We start from the raw sequence: 21550 nt of genomic DNA, 5'->3' as shown, positions 1-21550 counted from the left end.
CCCCGCTTGTGCCCCCCCAGGACATCCCCCCCATTTGTTCCTCCTCTTCCTTCTTGTCCCTTCTCTTCGGCTCCCCCCCCCTTTGCCGCCTCTACCTACGCTTAATCGCTCACGTCAGAGGAAGAGGGGGCACAGCAGGTCTCTTGCTCAGCACGGCCTTCTCTGCCCGCCCCAAGAGGAGGAGGAAGAGGAGGAGGAGGAAGACGGCAGCGCCACACGCCTGCGAGGGAAGCAGGGGGGGACTGGCTCAGCCCCTCTCCCCCGCCTGCCAAGGTACTGGAGATTTTGCATAATTGGAGGAGGGGGGGGAGAGGAGGAGGAGGGATTCCTATCACCTTCATGTTTGGGTACAGTTGTTTTTTCTGCTATTATTAGTGCTCCCCCCCCCCCCCATCTGTATCTCTGTGCAGTCGATTTCTGCTCGGTGTCCTCTCTAAGTGGATATTGTTCTCCAGATATGGGGAAAGGTTATTCTTCCGGCTCTACCCGTGCAACAGGTCTGAAAAACCCTAGAATGAGTGGCATTTAGAGTGTAACTTGAATAGGGGCTCGGGTTAAGTTGGGCATTGGAAACTTTAATGTGAGGAAACAGGTGGACCCAGGAGGAGAGCTGGAAAGGAGACCTGTGTTGCTCTTCAGGGTAGGACCTGAAAGTGATTTCTGGGTCAAGTGAAGCACATGGATCGGCGGAGTCGTAGACGTATCTTTAGCCCAGTCAGCCTACTTGATGAGACTGAAAGCGGTAGTTTTAGGGAGGCTGTGCAATTGGCTGATTTGTAAGCTGGAAGTGGGAAGGATCTAGCCTTTTGGGTTCCAGTGTTGGGGGCAATGCAGTGCCGTGTCAGAGACTTGGTAGCAGAAAGCTGGCAACTGAGATCTGTTCAGGATTCCAGGGATGCCATCTGCAGCCAGATTCAGTCTGCAAGGATGGGATGAAAGATTCTTGATGTCTGTCTCTCAACTATGGAACTCCCTCTTGCTCCGGGTTTCCCAAAATCCAAGCTAAAGCAGTTTTTTTTAAAGCATTGTTAGACCTATTTGTTTGGTCAGAGCTTTGGAGTTCAGGGTTAAGATGGGAAAGGATGGGGAGAGTTCAATTAATGAAGAAATTTTATTCTGTTTACTCATAGTGATGTTTTGTTACCTGCCTCATAATTTTGGGCTGGGCTAGGTAATTTAGGTAAATAAGTCAACATTTGGAGAGGAAGAAGCATTCCAATATCATTCATAATATGTTTTTCTTGTTCCTTTTACAGGAACAGTGTGTCTTTCCTTCTAAAGCATGCCTTAGTGTTTTGAGAACTTGTTGAAAGCAGCCATGTCTAGGGTGAATCTGACAACAGTGTAGGCAAAATAAATGAGTGATCCTGGAAAACATTTTACCCTAATAAGCATTATGGGATCTATCATGTCTTTACAGGTTATAAGAATAACTTGATAACAAAGACTTGACAGACTTTGTCCAGGGTTTGTTTGCTGTTTTTTTTTTTTTTTAAATAATTGTAATGGTGATTCATGTAAATTTGTTGTATGTTGCTCAGTGACCCTACCTTTGTAAAGGAACAGCACGGACACCTTCCAGGAGAAATGTGGGAAGCCTTGCGGGGAGAGATCACAGACTTGTTCCCTATAGAAGGCACCTCATACCAACTGGTGTGTGTATTAGTGATCATTATCTGGAAGTGGGTTCATCACTATTAACAGCTTTAGTAGTCTCATATGGGAACTACATATGACTGTTCTTGGCACATCTGTCTTTGTTCTAAATCCTGCTAAGCAGTTGGATTATTGTTACATGCAGCATGTCCTCCAGGCAAAGTTGTCTGTTGCGGAAGGCACTGGTTTCTGCCAGTTTTCTTTTGTATTCAAGGTTTTACGCCTTTGGTCCCTGAACTGCATCATAGAAGGTTGTGGTGGTTCATCGTCCTGTGATTACTTTCTGTATTCTCTTCTGCCCGTGTTCTGTAAAGGAAAAGAGAGTAGAATGACATCATGAGAACTGAAATGTTTCAAAAGGAAAAGAATCGGGAAAGGGCATCCCAGGTGCATGTGCAGTTGGTGCTTGTATGGACTACGAGGGTCAAGCAGTCACAGTCTTAAGAGCAATTTCTCCATGTGAGAGTTACTGTAGAACTCAGAGCAAACTGTGCTGGAAAGCACAAGGTGTGCCTGCATGCTTCAGGACTGTGCTCTGCTGCTAATTGAAAACGTAATAATTTTATGCATATATTTCTTCACCTGATGACTGTGGGAGTCTTTTCTTGGGGGGGGGGGGAGTGGCGGCAGCAGTGCAATATGCTGCTTGCCAACAGTGCTTTTAATTCTTTTGTCATGTCATGATTTGTTTATCTTAGAGAGGCTGTATCCCCTTCCTGCTGCATATTGTATTGGATGGGCAAAAAGGAAGTACTTCTGTATGGAGCGAGTGATTAAAATGTGGGATTTGCTGCCAGGCGATGTAGTTATGGCCACAGGCATAGATGGCTATAAAAAGGGATTAGACAGATCCATGGAGAAGTCTGTTATCAGTGGCTACTAACCATGGTGACCAAAGGGAACCTCCATGTTCAGAGGCAGTACACCTTTGAATACCAGTACCAGGAGGCAACATCAGGGGAAGGTCTTGCCCTCTATGGCCTATTTTTGGACCTCCAGAGGAACTGTTTGGCCACGGTGGGCCACTACCAGGAGGCAACATCAGGGGAAGGGCTTGGCCTCTATGGCCTATTTTTGGACCTCCAGAGGAACTGTTTGGCCACGGTGGGCCACTGGTCTGATCCAGCAGACGGGCCACTGGTCTGATCCAGCAGGCTCTTCTTCTTAAGGGTATTTTCATGCCTGAAACAGTTGGTCTGTCATTCATGTCATTATAACCTTGCCTCATCAATCGTTTCTTATCAGGTTTTCAGTTCTACCCCACATTGAGGCCAAGTTTTGTTCTGTTTTTTCTTGCTTCACTTTTGTGGCTTACTCCTGTGCCGTTGCCCTCAGCTTGCCAGCAGCTGATTTTAAAAGCATACCAGTGAGTTCCTTGTTTGTACAGATAATTCATCCTCTGTAGTTTGACCTGTTGTTTGCTTTTGCCCTGTGTGATGTTGCATTACAGGTTTGCTCTGGTTTGTCTTCAAGAGGATCTCTCTCACTCTCTTTTTCTATAGTTTGATTCTTGTATTATGTCTGCAACCAAGAGTCCACATTTGGAGCAGTTAATTACATCTTGCAAACATGAAGCACACTGGCATAATTGGTACGATGTTTGTATGCTGCAGGAGTTGTTGCTATAAATGAACCGAGCTCGTCCACTTTGGGATTTAGTGATATTTGCATACTGCTTTTCTTTGTTGCTCAAAGGAGTTTTCAACAACAAAAAATAGTATAAATAAGGTTAAAAATTATAAAAAATTTCAGAAATTGGGTCAACATTTAAAAGTTCTGCTTTCATATATTTTTTTTCCTTAAAGAGAAGTGAAGGTGTCATGGCCTTGATTTCACTGGTAAGTCTGTTCATAGGAGTGTGGCCACTTAACCGCCCCCCCCCCCGAATGTGCTCTGTCCCAGGTATTCCCTGCCTTATTGAGGAGACAGTTAGTAAGCCCTGCTGGGAGAAGTGGAGTGCTCTCTCTGGTTTATAATAGGAGAGTCTGTCCACTAAGAGTAGGGCCACAGGCCAGATAGAGCTTTAAAGGTCAAAGCAAGCATTTTGAATCCAGAAGCAAACTGGTGGCCAGTGTAGATGCTCTGAAAACTCAATAACGTGACTGGATCTATTGCTGCAGTTTGTGCTAATCGAAGGTTCTGAGTTGTCTTCAAGAACATCCCTACGTAGTGTGTTGTCTAGTTTTGAGGCTATAGTAGCATAAATCAGCGAGGCCGGTTTGGCTGGGTTCAGGCACTTCTGAGCTAGATATAACTGAAAAATGGCGTTCCTAGCAATAACTGACTTATTTCTCTAACCAGAAAGTCGGCTTTAGGGATAGAGTTAGGCTCTTAATTGAATCCAGCGACCTCAAGGTAATCCCATTCAAAGCTGTTAGAACCTCCCATAGCATTCACTTATAATATGCCTTGGATGTAGCTGTGAGCTGGGGCAGACCTTCGCAGATTGCAACCCAACGCTCTGAATATAGCTCACCAAGCCATGTACTGTGGTATACCAAGAGCTCAGTACAGCTCTCGTTTTTGCCACCTCCTGGGACTGTAGCAACTGGGAATTGCCAGCTCTTCATCAGGCCACCATGCGGCTTGTGCGCCATGTTCATCTTGGTGGTCACAAGCAGTGTTCCCTCTAAGCTGAGTTAGTGTGAGCTAGCTCACAGTTTTTTAGCCTCTGGCTCACAGATTTTTGTTTTGGCTCAGGAAGGAGGGCTCCAGAACACACTAATTTATGCAGTAGCCAAATCAGCTGCTCACAACTTTAATGCCAGTAGCTCACAAAGTAGAATTTTTGCTCATAGGACTCTACAGCTTAGAGGGAACATTGGACTCACAAGTGGTGCAAGATCTGAGCTGAGGCCCTCAGTAGTGAGGTAAATGAATATCAGTGTTTGGTGCCTTGCTTTGGCTGGATTATGGCACCTGGGTACAGAGAATGGGATCTTATGGGGGAAAGCTTGCAGAATGAGTTGGTTCATGTGTCTTCCCCAGCCTTCCCCCAGAAGCCTGTCACTTCTCTCAGACAACTGATAGGAGGAGACGAAGGAGGAGGTGATTTCTCCCCAACTTCCCTTCTTCACTGCAACCCCCTGTACTGTTCTCAAGGGTCCAGTGATCCTCAGAAAGGATTTTTTTGGGACAAGGAGCAGACTGCTGTATGAAGGGGAAAGCATGGAAAGATCCAGTCAGTTAACCCCTTCAACAAGCTTTTTACTGAGGCCAAACCCCTATTTTTTCCAGCCTTGCCTTCCGGCAAGCACGGGTGATAGTTGTGAGGCAGGGGTCTGAGCTCCATAAGAACAGAGTTGCACGTAATTCTGAAGAATGCTGTAGTTATTTGTTAAGTTGCACTTTCCTTGAGAAAGATGCTTAAATTGTTTTTTAGGGGGTGGTGCTTTTAGCACAGAGTACGGCCAAAATTGCCAATCTGCTGAAATGCGTGTCATAATCTTCAGAAAATCAACGGATACGGCACGTTTTCTTAATTTGTTTCCCAACACTCTGGTTCTCCAGATTAGCAGTTCCCCTGAGTTGTGGATTAGTGGGCTGCCATGGCCTGTCTTGAATGTGAGGCAAGTGAACAATTAATCTGGCATGTCACTGTGCAAATTAGGTAACATTTTGTTGGCATTTGATTTGACTTCGGTACCTTGGCTGACGTTGGCAGTCAGTGCTGAAGCTTGCGTTTTACTCCAAGGAAGCTTCATGTCTTGATCTAGGGTAATATTATCCCTGGCTCAAAGGCCGTCCGTTAAGCCTCAACCAGGGCCAGGGCTTTTTCAGTCCTGGCCCCCACCTGGTGCAACAAGCTCCCACTTGAGATCAGGGCCCTATGGGACTCATTACAGTTCCTCAGGGTCTGTAAAACAGCTGTTCCGCCAGGCCTTTGGTTGAGGTGGTGGATGTCCAATCACATGGTTTCCTCTGCAAAGTGGCCCTACTGTATTTACACATGATTACTATATGTCCAGCTGCTGGGGGCTAAAATAGAAATGCATGTCACCATTTTGAGTTAACTTCATTTTAATCTAAATTTGTCTTAATATTTTAATATTTGAGAACTGACTGTAATGTTGATGAAATCTTGATGTTACCCTCGCTGAGCTCACTTGCGGGAAGGGTGGGATCAAATCCAATAAATAAATAAACAAACAAACATCTTGACACTTCCTTCAGCAGGGAGATGGGCACTGACTGAAGGTAATCTATGAGTCCCTTTGTAAAAAAGAGGAGCAGCCACTTGCTCAAGTAGTCCAGGCAGGCAGGTGGTGCTGCAGGGGTCAAAGTTTGCATCATCATTGCTTTTGGCAGTGCCGCTGGCCATGTGTGCAGAATAATTGTATCTTCAGCGAAGAGGGAAAGTGTTTACTCGTAGAAGACTTGAGTTCATTGCTCTGTTTTATACATACCTCCTTAGCAAAGTGGCTCAGTCCTGAAAGCAGTTCCTTGGCTGTAAATTCGGCCAAAATTAATAATGCCTGCACATAAATGTGCATAAGGCTGGAGTAGTTAAGTCCATTTGCTGGGGAGTGAGTGCCATTAAGCTGAGCCTTCTTTCCAAGTAGGTCCACTCTTTCTATCAAACTTGGGAAGCCTCATTTTTTCCCCTCCATCTGTGAAATTGTCTCCCTGCCCGGCAAGATATTTCTGTGGATGGAAATATTAAAGACTTGATGTGCTAGGATACAGATGTATTGGGGCCATGTAAGCGTCTAAAGATAGAAACTGTGAGCTCTTCAGGGGAGGGAACTGAACAAAATCAGTAGGAGTGAAAATACAGAGTGACCTCTCTAAGAATTTGTGATGACAACGAGTTCTATTTCTGACCTTGCCATCTTACCAGGAAGAGGGCACAGGGAAGGAATGTAGTCATGAAGCCACGTTTCCATGCTGTTTGACACTGGACTGCTTCACTCTTAGCTACAGTTTTTATCCCATAAAAGAAATCTTAGATACATTCAAGGATTACTGTATTATTTATTTTATTAATTTAGATCGTTTGTATTTATTGATGAGGTGAGCCGCCCTGAGCCCGTTCGTGGGAAGGGTGGGATATTAATTGAAATAATAAATAAATAGAAATAAATTAAAATTCTGTGAAGAGTTTCCTGGAGGAAAAAAACCTTGATTTTTCTCTGTGTCGTGGCTTAATTTGACAATTGGTACAATCCTAAATTGCTGCCTGGATGGTTGAGTTTGAAGCAAATAGTAAACTAGTAGATGTAAGCGTTGGTGTATTTACTCTGTTGTTGCTTTTCCTTAGAACTGTGCTTGAACAACATGAAAGGCTGAAAAGGTATTAAATAGAATCAGTAAAAAATACAGTGAAGAGTAGGCAGATTGAAAGCAGCAGAACGATCATAATTCTGTAAACGTCACTCAGGCCCTTGGGAAGACCCTTCAATTAAGAAATTCCTTCACTTGCAAACAGAAGCTGTCAAGGAAGGATCCTAGATTGGAGTACCAAAGAGTAGGAGCCATCCTCGGATTATGTTTCTCTAAACAGGAATTCACAGAGTTCACATCATTTGCTCAGTACAAAGGATGGGGAGGAGCATATTGGGGAAGGCAGCTTAGGCTGAAGTATGAAATAATTTTTACTGAGGGAGAGGGCATGTCGCTTCCCTTGAAAACCCTGTGGGGTCACCATAGAAGAAGAAAAGAAGAAGAAGAGATTGGATTTATACCCCGCCCTTCACTACCCAAAGGTGTCTCAGAGTGGCTTACAAACTCCTTTCCCCTCCCCACAACAGACACCCTGTGAGGTAGGTGGGGCTGAGAGAACTCTTGACAGAAACTGCTCTTTTTCAAGAATAACTGTGCCAGAGTTATGGCTTGCCCAAGGTCATCCAGCCAGGTGCAAGTGGAGGAGTGGGGAATCAAACCCGGTTCTCCCAGATTAGAGTCCGCTCACTTAACCACTACACCAAACTGGCTCAGACAGGTCAGCTGTGACTTGATGGCACTTTCCACCACCACTGCCACCATCTTTGGTCCTCTGTACAAAGTTTAGCAGCTGATGGCATTTTGCTTTCCTGACGATGGCGCCTGGGGTGCGAGCAGGACGGGTTTGTGGTGTCATTGGATTATACATGTTTGTCATCAACTGAATAACGTTTCCTCTAGCAATGTCTAGCTAAAAAAAAATTGTTCAGCTCTTCTTTCACCCTCTGCACAAAGGGTCATAAAATTATGGACTTCCACGATCCCCCTCTTGGTAGTTTTTTCCCCACCAGATTATTTCAGTCGCTATTTTCTGCACCTTTCCCAGCTTCCTTGCTAATACATACTACAGATCGTTTCCGCTAATCCTTCCAGAATGGGCTGCCCAGAGGGACTAGAAAAGTCCAGGTGTCTAGAAATTTGAATCTGCCATCTAGCTAGCCAGTGTAATATTTCAGCCCAGTTCAGGGTGGGCATCTAAGAATGAGCAGGGCTGCCTTCTGAAAATGTGAAGGTGCCTTGGAATTGCAAATATTTCTTCAACTCTGCTGTGCCGTTACCATGGTAAGAACTGGGCTGCCAGTCTGTGAGCAAAGGTTCCTTTATCTATCCAGAGTCCACTTCCTGGACTTTGGGACTGAGTACAGCATTGAACGGAGAGTACTGGAGGCTACCCCAAGTGCTAGCTTGGATGGATTAGAAACACTCTGCCTGGCAGTTCCCGCAGTTGCTCATTGTTCCTGCCATGCTAATAAACCAGCACAAAGTTTGTCTAAAGAGAGTTCAGTTATCGTTGGCAAAAAACCCCACCTTGATATCCTGCACTGTTGGGAGGCTGTGACGTCGCCTGCCTTTTGCTAGGGACTTGGCTGCTTCTATCGATTTGCAGATCGGCATCACAGTTCAGCAGCTGCCCTGCTTGCTAAAATGGAGCAGGCAAGCACATGTGCGTGCCAGCAAAACAAAACACAGCTGGCAGCAGGGCTAATTTTAGGCTCCCTTTGCTTGGTCTGCATTGAAGGTTCTTTGTAGAAAGGAATTCCACCAGTGATGAATCTTGGCATCTCTTGAACTTTGACAGTGGCTCTGATGTTCATGGAAGGAACCGGCCATAGTGAAATTTGCTGTTAGTAAAATTCAGGCATATCTTCACATAATAAAGATCTCTCTTCCGCTGATTCTTGGTGCCCTGGATAAATCTGGCAGCTTTCGGCTTCCCATCCAGAACTTGTGTTCGTAATTTAATAACCTTAACATTCAATAGCCTCTTTGGTAAGTTGGTAGGTTATCCAGTTCAAGTATAAACTTATAATTATATTAACTGTTTTGTTAATATTTTTTCTAGTGAGGTTCAGCTGTCCATTTTATCACAGGTGTATGTTAGGAGGAGCATTCTATTTTAACGGCCTTGGATCTGGTACTTCAAGTGATGTGAAAGCCAAGATTTCTAATGCCTGGGAAAATAGGTTTAGCATAGGTAATATGTAGGTATCTATCAGGAAAATTGGTTTAACTTAGGTAATAAATAGATATCTATTAGTAAAATATATTTTGTCCTGGAGATGTAACATTTCTGGGAATGTTGAAATCGTGGGAAATGTTTCCCCCATTTCTTGGGGGGAGGAGAAATTTTGAGAAAAATGGAAATATTATCCAGTACTTTCCTGTCAATCCTAAACTTGCTTTAACACCATAAAATGCATCATTTGTATCTTACAATATAAAAATGTACTACTTGGTGTTATGAAATTTCAAAGTATATATGCCTTAATTTTCTATGAATTGGAAATATACCCTATATTAGAGAGAGAGAGAGAGAGAGAGAGAGAGAGAGAGAGAGAGAGAGAGAGAGGCGCAAACAGCTGTACTCTCTGTTCTCTTAGCATCTTAATTTCTGCCATTTTGAGTGGTAGGCAAAAATTTTAAAAAAATCAGAAGGCAAACTTTGTAGTAAATAAAAGAGTGTTACTTGGAAAGGAACAGCCTCATGTAGTTAGTATTAGAAATGTAAAATTTCCAGAAGTTTTGATGCCGTGGGAAAAAAAATTCTCCCCACCAGAAAATTTGGGGGAAATTGAGACACGTGCAATACTCACTGTCCTATCACACTAAACTAATTTTACTACTTTAACAACAGAAAATGCATCATATATAACTTAGCATGTAAAATTGCACTATTTGAAATATTTATGGAATAAATGCCTTAGTTTTTCACAAGCAAAATTGCTAATATACCCAATGCTTGGGAGAAAACTGTGAGTTAATACACCCTACTCTATCTTAGCTCCTATACCTTAACTTTTGCTATCTGAAAAAAGGTGTTACAAGAAAACACAAGCTTCGTGTTAAATATCTTATATGGTGAGAAAAAGGGTCATACAAAGGCTCAATAATACTTATATGCACAGCTAGATGTAGTAATCTGGGAGAACCGGGTTTGATTCTCCACTCCTCCACTTGCACCTGCTGGATGACCTTGGGCAAGCCATAGTTCTGATAAGAGCTGTTCCTGAAAAAGAGCAGTTTCTGCCAGAGCTCTCTCAGCCCCACCTACCTCACAGGGTGTCTGTTGTGGGGAGGGGAAGGGAAAGGAGTTTGTAAGCCGCTCTGAGACTCCCTTGGGTAGTGAAGGGCGGGGTATAAATCCAATCTCTTCTTCTTCTTCTTCCTTCTGTACGTGCTGCTTATAGAGAGCTCTTAATAAAACTTTCAGAGTTTTCCTCTGAGACTTTGGTGCAGTTTCTGCCCCACCGTCTGATCTTTTCCCCCTCTAGCAAGGTGGTGCAATAAGCCACTCGATACCCAGTCTATGAGTACATGTGTTATAGTGGTCTGAGGGAGAGGTGGAAAGGTCAGCCATAAAGGAGAGTCAGGTCAAAAGGGCCACAGAAGCAGTTAAAAGCCCCGTGTGCTGCCCTTATGAAGATCAGGTATCCTTAGAAATTCTAGGTGCATTTAAGAGCTGTATATGTCTACAGCATGCCCACCTTGTCTTTAAAAACACTTAACTCATTCTAAAAGACAAAATTTTTCATAGGAGTCCCCCTGTACTCTTCAAAAAAGGCCTTGGAAGAAAACAGAAGGAAAACTTTCTCCTGAATTTTTTTTCAGGCCTTCACATCTCTGCTTTTACAGTAGGACTACCGCTGTATTTGACAGCACATATAACAAACCTGGAACGATACAGAGAAGACTAGCATGGCCTGTGTGCAAGGATGACATGCAAATTTGAGTTTGAATATCAAGTAAAGCTTCACTGTGTTGAAAACACTGAACTCTTTAATATGTTATCCTTGCATACTACATAGCATATTAATTGTTCCCAAAATTATTCATCTCTAAACAGTAAGAACCAGTATGATATAGTGGTTAGTATGTTTGATCAGGATCTTTGAGGTTCAGATCACCACTGTGCCATGGAAGCTTATTGGGAGACCTTGGGTTACCTAACCTACCTCATGGGGTCGTTCTGAGGGTAACATGGAGCAGCTGAGAATATTGTAAGCTGCTTTGGGTCCCCACTGTGGAGAAAAGTGGGGTATAAATGAATAGAAATATCCTTGAAAATACTTATCTGTTGTATACATAAGAATTATTATTCAATGCTGTTAGGCATGCATTAAAAATTTCTTGCAACATATTCTGGGTGAGTAAAATCTTGTCTTCAAAAGCATTTTGTTTATTGCAACCGAGGAAATATTTCACAGGCGTTCTTTTCAGTGCTTCTGCACCCAGTGCTCCCATTGGTCAAACAGAAACATTTTAAGGTGTGGGGGGGTTGTAGCCCCTCCATTCACACCTGCTGCTCCCCTCCCCCAGGCGTTTATATCTCTAGGCCTGCCAGTCAGTTGTTCAGTTAAATATTGTGAAACGTTTGGTAAGTTGACAGCATGTTTTGTTTGGCTGTGGCCAAACACTCCATGAAGCCAGGAACGCAAACATGTAGGTTGCAGGTTTCAGGTAGGTTGCCGTGTTGTTCTGCAGAGGAAGACTTGAGTCCAGTATTGAGTCCAGGTGGGGTCTAGAGTTCTCTTGGAATGATTCCTGATCTCCAGACTACAGTTGCCCTAGAGAAAATGGTGGCTTTGGAGGGTGGGCTGTATGGTATTCCACAAAATCTGGGAATAACAGATGCCCTCTCATCCCCAAACTGCCCTCCCCACCACTGCCCCCAAATCTACAGGAATTTCTGAAGTCCTAGCTGGCAACCGTAGTAGCACCGTAAAGAACAGCAAATTTTCCGGGGCATCGGCTTCCGAGAGTGAAGCTCCCTTTGTCAGGAAGTTGCAGCTCTTTTATTATGTTGTCATGTGTTAACAAAGGATCACTAACCCTGATAATCAGTCAGGGACAACTTTAGTAGCACAGGGGACCTCCCTATGCTTACAGGGGGGGAAATGTGGGTTAGGATAACTATTCCCCCCTCCCCCGCACGGCATGCTTCACAGGGGACCTCCCTATGCTTACAGGGGGGAAATATTCCCCCCTCCCCCACATGGCATGCTTTCTTCGTGCCTCCGAGGAATATATCCCTTGGGGCAGTGGGCCATGCACAGGTGCTTGCCTGAGTCTGCAGAGCAGTTGTGTTGGCAGCTTTCCCGTAACCAATGCCAGCAGCTGCCAGGCAGTGCAACTCTGGGAATACTGTATTCAGAGTGCTCCTAAGCTGCACCATTACCTTCTTTAGATACCTCCCATGTGCTGCTTCCAATGGAGCGGCCAGGCGCGGCAACTATAGGGTGCACGCTGTCCCCAGAGACATGCACAGGCCCTAAATTAAAACACAACGCACATAGATTTGCTGAAAAATAAAATTTTGCTTGGCATCTTCAGAGAAGGATAAAATCTGAAGGTTGGCATTTTGTTTTTGTTAGTCCGCAAGGAGCCACTGGCTGGACTGTCTGATGTCACAGAAGCCAGGAGGTAAGGACGGAGGGTTCAGGGCATGGGATAGTGACAGATATTCTGACCGCTCAGGGGTAAACTGTTGACGCAGAAGCTCAAGGGGAGAGAAGGGCTGTGTGTCATTGGTGGCAAAGGCTGCCGAGGGGCAAGGAGCGTTTGGGTCTCATTGTGTTTTCTGCTTCCTCATGGCCATTTGCCTCAGCTGGTGGCTGGAATCAGTAGAGGAAAAGTGAATGGACTTCAGTTTTGGAGTGTGTTGCAATATGAGTGAACACATGTGATTTTAGCAGGGTGGAATGACTGCGCCTGAACGTGGAATGCAATCTGTGAATGTCAGAAGCTTGCTGATACTGACCAAGTATCCTGTTCTAAATCAACAGTAACTATTATCTTTGCAGTAGCATGGCTTTCAACAATATGGGTGACTTTAACAAGTCTTAAAACAAACTCCTGAACATGGGCATTCTCTTCCTTGAACAAATGTTATCTAGCACATAGAATACGTGATATCAAGATGGCTCAGCATCTGGTGAGGTGAAAAAAATGTTCTGCTTTGAGATTATTTGAATTATATGGAATATAGTGGGGTAATAACAATTCTGAATCAACCAAAGATCTGTATTCCTAATGAAAGAGTTAACTGGCAATTTCTGCATCTTCTGCTATAGTAATCTGAGCCACACAGGGAAAAGGGCATATAACTACAGAGTGGCTGGTAACAATGAGAGATGACAAATGCATAGAGGAAGAGAAGACTTTTGAATTTCAGTGAACATGGTCAACATATTGACATGTTGGAATATAGCTGTGGCATGCTGTGACATATTGTTTTTTCTCAATCTTCTAAATTGGACATTGTGGAACCTTGCATATTGATGAATGGGGAGGGGGAATTGAATAAGCACATGGATGACACTAACCTCAGGAAAAGGTGATGATTAAAATCTATTTTTAAAAACCTTGTTTGTCTAATACCATAGTTTGCATCCCTGCATTCTATTTTGTTTTTTTCCAGTATTGTTTGCCCCATTAACTTTATTCATTAGAATTTCCTCCCTGGCTGATGAGGTGACCAGTGGAGTGATGTTAAACCAGCAAAGAGAAGGAGCTGCTTCCTTGGAGGTCATCTTTGTTGTTTGTGAGAGCAGAAGAGCTGGTGTTTGGATTCCTAGAGAGAACTCTGTGGGAGAGCTGACGCCTGCAAGACAAGAAGGCCCTGGGTGTGCCTGTTCTACGTACTGGATGCTGTGGAGCAAGACTGCGACTGTGAGGGATGTGTCCAGATCTTAACTCCGCACCTCAGTGACCTGGTGAAACTTCTCAGGCAAAGGTTATTTTTGACTATGACCTGAGGCTAAGCTGGAGCCTTCAGGCAAACCGAACCATGTAAGCTTAGAGACTGCGGTCAGTACCTGTAGCTGGTGAGTTTGGCATTTGGATACCCTTCTGCAAAGGGAAAGATAGGTTGATGCCTGTTAAAAGTACTGTGTTGCTAAAAGTGACAGGTGCGGATCAAGTTGAAATTTGAATTAAAGCTGCTGACTGGGTTAGAGCAGTAATTAGCTCGTGGCTAGTGCTGTGTTTTGCACCTATCTGTGGCTACTGCTAGATTCAGAAGCAATATATGGCATGACTCAGGGCAAAGGCTATAGAACCCACAGTGGTGTTTCCACTCACTCTTGCGGCCAGTGCTGATTTACTGGTTGGCTGCCCGTGGATTTGGATAAGGGTACACTTTCAAAGGTGCTGTTATGAAAGTGTAACGTGCCATGCCAGTTTTTGAAACATCCATTTTGTATCTTCTGCTTTTTTTGGGTGTGTTTTATGAGCTGTGTGATAGCCCTGATAGACAGTTGCCTTTTGCTTCTAAAACATCTTTTAAAAAGTGTTGGCTGGAAGTGTTAAATGTATTCATATGCTGTGGATTTTTGATAGGGGGGACCATTAAGACATTTTTTCCCCTCCCCCATTTGTTTGGGTTCCAATTTTGTGCTATCTCATGGGGTTCATAGTGAAGCAAGCAAAGCATTTTATGAATCAAAGGCAACAGTGGTCTGAATTTGGGGAGGGAGTGGAGGGTGGGCAGCAGTGCTTTGGAGCTGACTTAGTTAATTTACACCCCACCTTTCCCCCCAAAGCGGATTATATCATTCTCCTCTCCTCTGTTTTGTCCATACAGCAACCCTGTGAGTGAGGTACGTGACTGACCCAAGGCCGAGCTTCCATGGCAGAGTGGGGATTTGAACCTGGGTCTCCCAGATCCTAGTCCAACACTCTGTCCACTTGCACCACACTGGCTGTCTTGGTAAAAGAGGGGGGAATAGTGCTATGAGAACTCATCTGGATCAGGCAGGGGCAGAGCAGATTGGGCTACCGGCCCCCTGGCACTGATGAACCTGCACAAGGTGTAGTGCAGATGTAATGTTTCCTGATCTCTTTAAGTATAGTTAATAGACTGGGAGCAGAGTGCTAGCTTGGCTCCTTTCTCCCCATCTTTCCTTTTCAGCAGTAGATATGGTTTATCTTACTTTAAAACCAGGGTTTGTAATCTGCCTAGGTTCCAATTTTGCTTGAAAGCTAACCATGGTTTACATAATCACTGGCTACTGTGCTACAACTGCAGTTCCCTTGAGAAGGGAAGAACAGGTTCCTGTAGCAGGACTGAGTGTGCCACGGCCCCATCTCTTAACTGTGGTTGAGAGATCGGTAAAGGTTATGCCTCCCTCGGGCCGTTACCATTTCAAGCGCATTAATGTGATCAGTTTGCCAGGCATCTCAAATTCTTTGAGTCTGAGGTTTAACCAGAGTCCAGGCTCGTAACATGTCTTGCAACTCGATGTTTTCTTTTCATATTTTACAGTAGTGTTGTTTTCCCGCTTCTTTACATACCCCATTCTTCATTTTGACACCTGTCTTTGCCAGATACAAACGCTGCAGCTAAACCATGTGTGAATGTGTAACATTCTGGGAAGTATTAGGTTTTGACTTTGCAGAAGAGCCACGGAGTAGTTTTGGGAGCTGGCTTACTTGATCAGGCTTGCGGTCCTTCTCGGCTCTCATTCTAAAACCTCTTCTCTTCAGAAGAGCCCACCTTTTGCAAGAAATTTCTATTCCTGGGAATGGCCTGGAAATGCAGGATAGTGTTCTGCATAAATGATGAAACAGTATTATTTTACATTTTTAAAATTTCCACCATTTAGATATTTAGCCTGTGCCTTTTCTGGAGTGTGGGGCAGGTTACAATTCAAGAGGGCACTTAAATTTTTCCAAATTCTAAAGAAAATCAGTCTAAAAGTTGACTGAAGCTTTACTCTGTCCATCTGGAGATTGGATGCTAAAGGTGTTTTTTTTTAAATTCTTGGCCAATTATTTTCTTGCGTTAAAAACTGGGAAGAATTCTTGGGATCTCATCCTCCTCTCAAGCATTTCTAGGTCATGTGCACAGGTAACTGTCTGGAATACCTGAGCCATAATCATGATTAATCATTTGGGAGTGAACCATGAAATTGCTTTGTCCTTTCTCTGAGAATTCTAAGGCACAGGGACATAAACTGGTTAAGACTGGTTGGGATTTTCAGTTCAGTTGATCTGAAACCAGTTCTGGGTTATATGCTGCAGTTGGCCCCCATTGCCTGGTCACCTGGGTACCAAGGAATATTAACACGTGAAATATTCAGTTATGTGTGTGGGGTTGACTACTTAAAATGTGATGTTGGCTCTGAGCCATTTGAATTTCACCCCTACTTCTGGCCACCCGGTAGCCTTGAGTTACTCCACTGGAGATGTTCAATTACTTCCCCCCAGTTATCTGTTGATCACAAGTGGAGCCTTCTGCAATTAGTTGATACTTACCAGAAGTGGTTTTGGAAGTCATCACAGAAATTTGGGTTAGGAGAAGAGGACTTTGGAACCACTTAGAGACCTGTGGGAGCCAGGCGCAGAACAAAAGTCAAGACATGTTTGTGCAAAAGTATGAGGTAGAAGTAAAAAGTGCCATTCTGGAGAGGGTTGGGGGATAATATATCAGAGCAGTATCTGACGGTAGTTGTAAGAGAGGCCGTTGCCTCTAGGGATGGAACCTTGCCAGTCTTTCTGGTTCCCTTGTTGGTTATGCAGTCCCAGTGCTTTCCTCCCACTCTAGTAGTGCTTTCGGCTCCTGCACGACCAATTGCATTGCTATATCGGTGTCAGTGTTTCCTTTATAAGACCCCTTCCCCCCTTTTAAAAGAAGTCCACCATTGAGCTTCGGAACCAATTTCAGCTATTGCAGTATAACGTTGCCTGGAGTGTGCTTTTTGTGGTTTGGGAGACCTAAAGGCTTCAACGTGAACACAGTTACGACTCACATCAAGGGGGCGGGTAATTAGTAATTGCTCCTGGCAAAGAGCAGCATCTGTTTCCTCTCTTTGTTTTGCCACAGTGAGCTTCCGTAGGCCAGAAAGTGTGTAGCACTACCGTAGCTGCTACTGTAGAATTCTTTCTGCCCAGGACCTGGTACTTCTGGCTGTGCTCGTGTATGAAGAACAGGAAGCTCAGTTTTGGACGCAGTCCTGTGACAGGACTTTCATATGTTGGTGGGGGCAACTGAGATTGTACAGTGCGGTCATGTGCTGCGTGGCATGACAAGAAGCAGAGGGCCGAGGGGAGTAAAAAAGGTGGACAAGTGGATTTCTGATAACTATTTGCAGGGCTTCCCTTAGGTTTTCATTCGTATGGTTTTGTTTTATTACCCCACTTTTCATTCAAGAATTGGCTCCCAAATTGTGTAAACCCTTTAAAATCTAATATAAGTGGCAATTTAAAAAATGCTGCTTGAGGAGGAGGTTCTAGGCAGAGTCTGGGACCAGGCATGATAAGCATGTTTATGGCTATTATTCCCCACTCTTATAGCCTCACTGACGGTAGTTGTCGGCTGCACAGAGACTGTTTCTCAGCCAGAATCAGATCCAGTTTTGATGAATAGTTTCTTGGCAGTTGCTTTCACTTTTTTGATGGATATTTAGTTAGCTTATTCGTAGCCTGCATTTCTCACTAAGATTCAAGGCGGATTACAGAGTACAGATAACCGTACAGGATAATAAATCCAGTGGGCTAAGACTGCAAGACTGATCAACAGCATGAACAGAAAACTGCCCAGGAAGACACATTTATAGTATACAAAAATATTTGTGTACATCAAGTGGGATATGACAATCCAGTTTTTAAATGTGAAAATGAAGGAATATAAAATCACTGTCCGCAAGCAGAAATTGGTGGGGATGGATCTGTTTAAGTTATAGAGTTTCCTGATAGTGTGATGTGATGGAGCTGCCTAATATAATCTGGGAAACTAAGTAATGAGCCTTGATCTGGATGCAAGGGAGGAGGCTGCAGTTTATAGACACATTCGTGTGCAGAGCTGCTGTTCATACAGAGATGGTGAGAATAGCCTGGCGAAGTTTTTTATTGTGATAGCAAGTCCTGGGTGGGGTGTGTTTGTTGCTTCCCTTTTGAAGGATTTTCATCTCACTGTTGTGCACTTGATCTCTTTCGTTGTTCCTTTAAGAATGAAGAAACAAATGATCCTGGGGGAAATATTTAAATTGCAGAAAGTATAAGTTGTAAAATTCACAATGTGAAAAATATCTTAATGGTCAGCGAACCGTTCAGGGTACAGAGAGCAGTAGACATTTTAAATGAAAGCAGACATCCCAAATGCACACAGGTCACTTGCTTCTGGCACCAAATTTGTGTGTTATGTGTTACTTAATAGAGCCCTTACTATATATGCCACTGATGGCTGGAATTGGTGGCTGGCCTCCAAGGTTCTGTGGGAACATGGGGATTTTGACACCTTTCTTTGAAAAGCAAATCCCTGTCACTTTCAAAAATGGCTTGCCACTCAAAGTGGGTATGAGTGTTTTGTAACCGCATGTCCAAAAAGTGCTATGGCTTAGTGGCCCAGCATCTGGTTGGCTTCCAGAAAGTGCCAGGTTGAGTCCCCGGCATCTCCAGCTAAAGGGGTAATGTAGTAGGTGATGATGAAAGACTGCCGCCTCAGACTCTGGTGATCCGCTGGCAGTCTGAGTAGACAGTACTGACCTAGGTCTGATGCATTGTAAGACAACTTCATGTGTTCAAAAGCTTGGCCCTTTGAACTACTTGTATAGTACTTTGGATCTTTGCCAGTATATTAATTTCACTGCTGTTGGAGCCATTCGTGGATACTTATTGGATGTCTGATAATGCCTAACATTACATTAGACATTTATAACCGCATTAAGTTTAACTATTTACGGTAGTCCAGAGGAGGGGAAAATAAAATCACTCATCTCCCCCCCCCCCGCGTTTTATGCACTGGAAAGATATGCTGCCGTTGCAAACAAGTTACACAATGCTATTCTTCCCTGGGAATGGCCTACCTTCCTTCTTCCTTGATCACACAACCGCCATTTTGCTTCATAGATTTACTCCCATCTCCATGGTGCATCAGCATCTGGAAGCAGAGTGGTTGCCATTTATAACGGCTTTTCAGTTCAGAAATCAAGCCAAGCTGCAATTAAACTGCTGTAATTTAAGAACATAAGAGAAGCCATGTTGGATCAGGCCAGTGGAGCATCCAGTCCAGCACTCTGTGTCACACAGTGGCCAAAAACCATGTGCCATCAGGAGATCCACCAACAGGGCCTGAACTCCAGAAGCCCTCTCACTGTTGAACCACAGTTTGGCAAGATGTCTGAATTGAGCTTGTATGTGTTTGTGCTTGGTGAATTAAGGAAGTAGGATCACACTCTTCCTTCTATTCCCCCCCTCCCCTTTGTGCTGAAATGGAAATTTAAAAATCAACCTACATTTCAGGGTGGCTGTCAATTCTTGGTATTTTAATGGGGTTTTCCTTTTACTTTAGCAGTTTTTTGCTGACTCACCTAGGGTTCTGAATGGCAGTGTTGATTCAAAGGTATTGGCCAAAGGTCTATTAAATGTGTTGGGTAGATAGAACAGTAATTGGCTGTCCAGTCAAAAGGCTGATGGCTTTTGAGTCCTTGTAGGCTGGCTGCTGCAGGCTTTAAAAGCATATATTTTGGGGACCACCAAACAATGAGGGCAGTGTATGGTCAGCACTCATGAAAATCCCATAACTTCGGGGGGGGGGGGGAGGTCCATCTTTCTGGCTTCTAGAGTGATAGGTACCGCGCGTTTTGCAGGTTTGTGTGTTACGTTTGATCTCAGCCACAGGTCAGGCTGCCAGATAAAGCAAGCATCCCTAGTCTTTTGGTATGGTGACCTACAAGTCCAAATTTACTTGTTACGGGGACTTAAAGAAAACAGCAACCGGAGCATTCACAAATGGTTAAAACTGCCGCTTCCACAGGCTTCGTGACCCAGTTTCGGGTCAGGCCTCACAGGCTGTGAAACACTGAGGTAAAGGATTTCTGTGGGGCATGAAAGTTAAATAAAAACCCAAGCTGTGGCAATGACCAGCTGTACTTTCCGATCAGCCGCAGTTCCCTTGGCTAGGAATTGTTTAGCCCACCAGAGTGGTTTGGAAAGTGAAGTCACTCTGCTTTAAAGCAGAGGTGACGAACTCATTGGTAATGAGGGCCGGATCCGACACAAATTTCATTTCTTCTACCATGAAAGTAACTTCTACTGTGAAAGTAAACAGTGGGGACGGGACACTAGAAGCCCTCCCCCTGTTGACCCCCCCCCCCAGCACCAAGAATACAGAGCATCACTTGCCCCAGACCAAGAGTTCCTATCTATACCTTGTGGCTAATAGCAACTGATGGACCTCTGCTCCATATGCTTATCTAATTCCCTCTTGAAGCCGTCCATGCTTGTAGCCGCCGCCACCTCCTGTGCCAGTGAATTCCATGTGTTAATCACTCTCTGGGTGAAGAAGTACCTCCTTTTATCTGTTCTAACCCGACTGCTGAGGGTCAGGAATTTTAATCTCGATGTTCCCCTGGGCATTGAAAAAAAATTGGGCTGTTGTACATGGGCTTGCGATTCAGATTCCCTGGTAGCATACCACTAACTGAACGTAAATGGTTATTAAAAATCAATGAGTAATACAGGCTCAAACCTTTGAACAGGATGTGGCGTCTGAGAGCATCCTGAGTGTATTAGAAGGCATTTCCATAAAGGTCAAGGAGTGCGGAGTGGCCCATTAAACCTGTGGAGACGGTTGTTGTGGGAAAGTCCTGTGTTGAGGGAGGGTTTGAGCCAGGGTTTCCCACCTCCAGTGTTTTCCCATGGTAATGAAAGTAACTTCTACTGTGAAAGTAAACTGTGCCTTAAGAAGCTTCAAGCCAGAGAATAAGCTAGACCATGTTCGGTTTTCTTTGAAGGCACATATTACTTCAAAAGATGCCAGGAACAGAGGCTGCTATTAACAGATTTAGGTGCCGGATTTTGTGTTTCCTAATCGTTTTGTGCACACTTTATAGAAAAGAATAAAAGGAAATCATAATGGACAGAGCCTGGTAGCAACGTATTGGCAACTGTGCGACTTATATGCTAACTAGCATTGAATGAGCTGCTTGCAAATTCCCAGATTCTCATCCCCCCCCCTTCTTGGTAATTCACTTAGAGCAGGATAGCAGGATCCCTGTTACTGCTGTTGGCAGGAGTAGAAAATGCATTCATTAGCTCCATTTTTCTTCTTCAGCATGACTGCCGTTCTTAGTCAACATACACTCTTCAGGTTCTGCAGAAAGCGGCTCAGCTTATTTCGAGGTGAGCAGGAAGAGGCAGCATCGGTCCTGGAGCTGGACACATTTCTTTATCCTTATTCTTTTTCTTGTGGACTGTTGTACCCCTAGGGCTGCCCTGTAAACCTGACAGTTAGACAGAGGTCTTTGAGATCTCTCAGTTGGCTCTTACCATCTCAGAAACCTGGCTTTCTCTTTGCACTGTGCGAATTCATAAGAACATAAGAGCATAAGAGAAGCCAATGTTGGATCAGGCCAGTGGCCCATCTAGTCCAACACTCTGTCACACAGTGGCCAAAAATACCAGGTGCCATCAGGAGGTCCAGCAGTGGGGACGGGACACTAGAAGCCCTCCC

The 21550-nt window shown here is 44.2% G+C and overlaps 1 protein-coding gene across 4 annotated transcripts in view; it reads left to right on the top strand.

Annotated features, from left to right (window-relative positions):
* The first annotated feature begins 80 nt into the window (after window positions 1-80).
* Window positions 81-21550, top strand: part of R3HDM2 (R3H domain containing 2) — a 200119-nt gene continuing 178649 nt past the window's right edge. For all 4 annotated transcript variants that reach the window (XM_015428075.1, XM_015428076.1, XM_015428074.1 and 1 more), the window contains exon 1: window positions 81-273. The gene's annotated coding sequence lies outside the window, so the exon portion shown is untranslated. The remainder of the gene's footprint in view (window positions 274-21550) is intronic.

The sequence above is a fragment of the Gekko japonicus genome, unplaced genomic scaffold (assembly GCF_001447785.1).
Source record: "Gekko japonicus isolate JY-2015 unplaced genomic scaffold, Gekko_japonicus_V1.1 scaffold1073, whole genome shotgun sequence".
Taxonomy (NCBI): Eukaryota; Metazoa; Chordata; class Lepidosauria; order Squamata; family Gekkonidae; genus Gekko; species Gekko japonicus.
The sequence above is the reverse complement of the archived record's forward strand: the minus strand, read 5'-3'. Positions and strand labels throughout refer to the sequence as shown.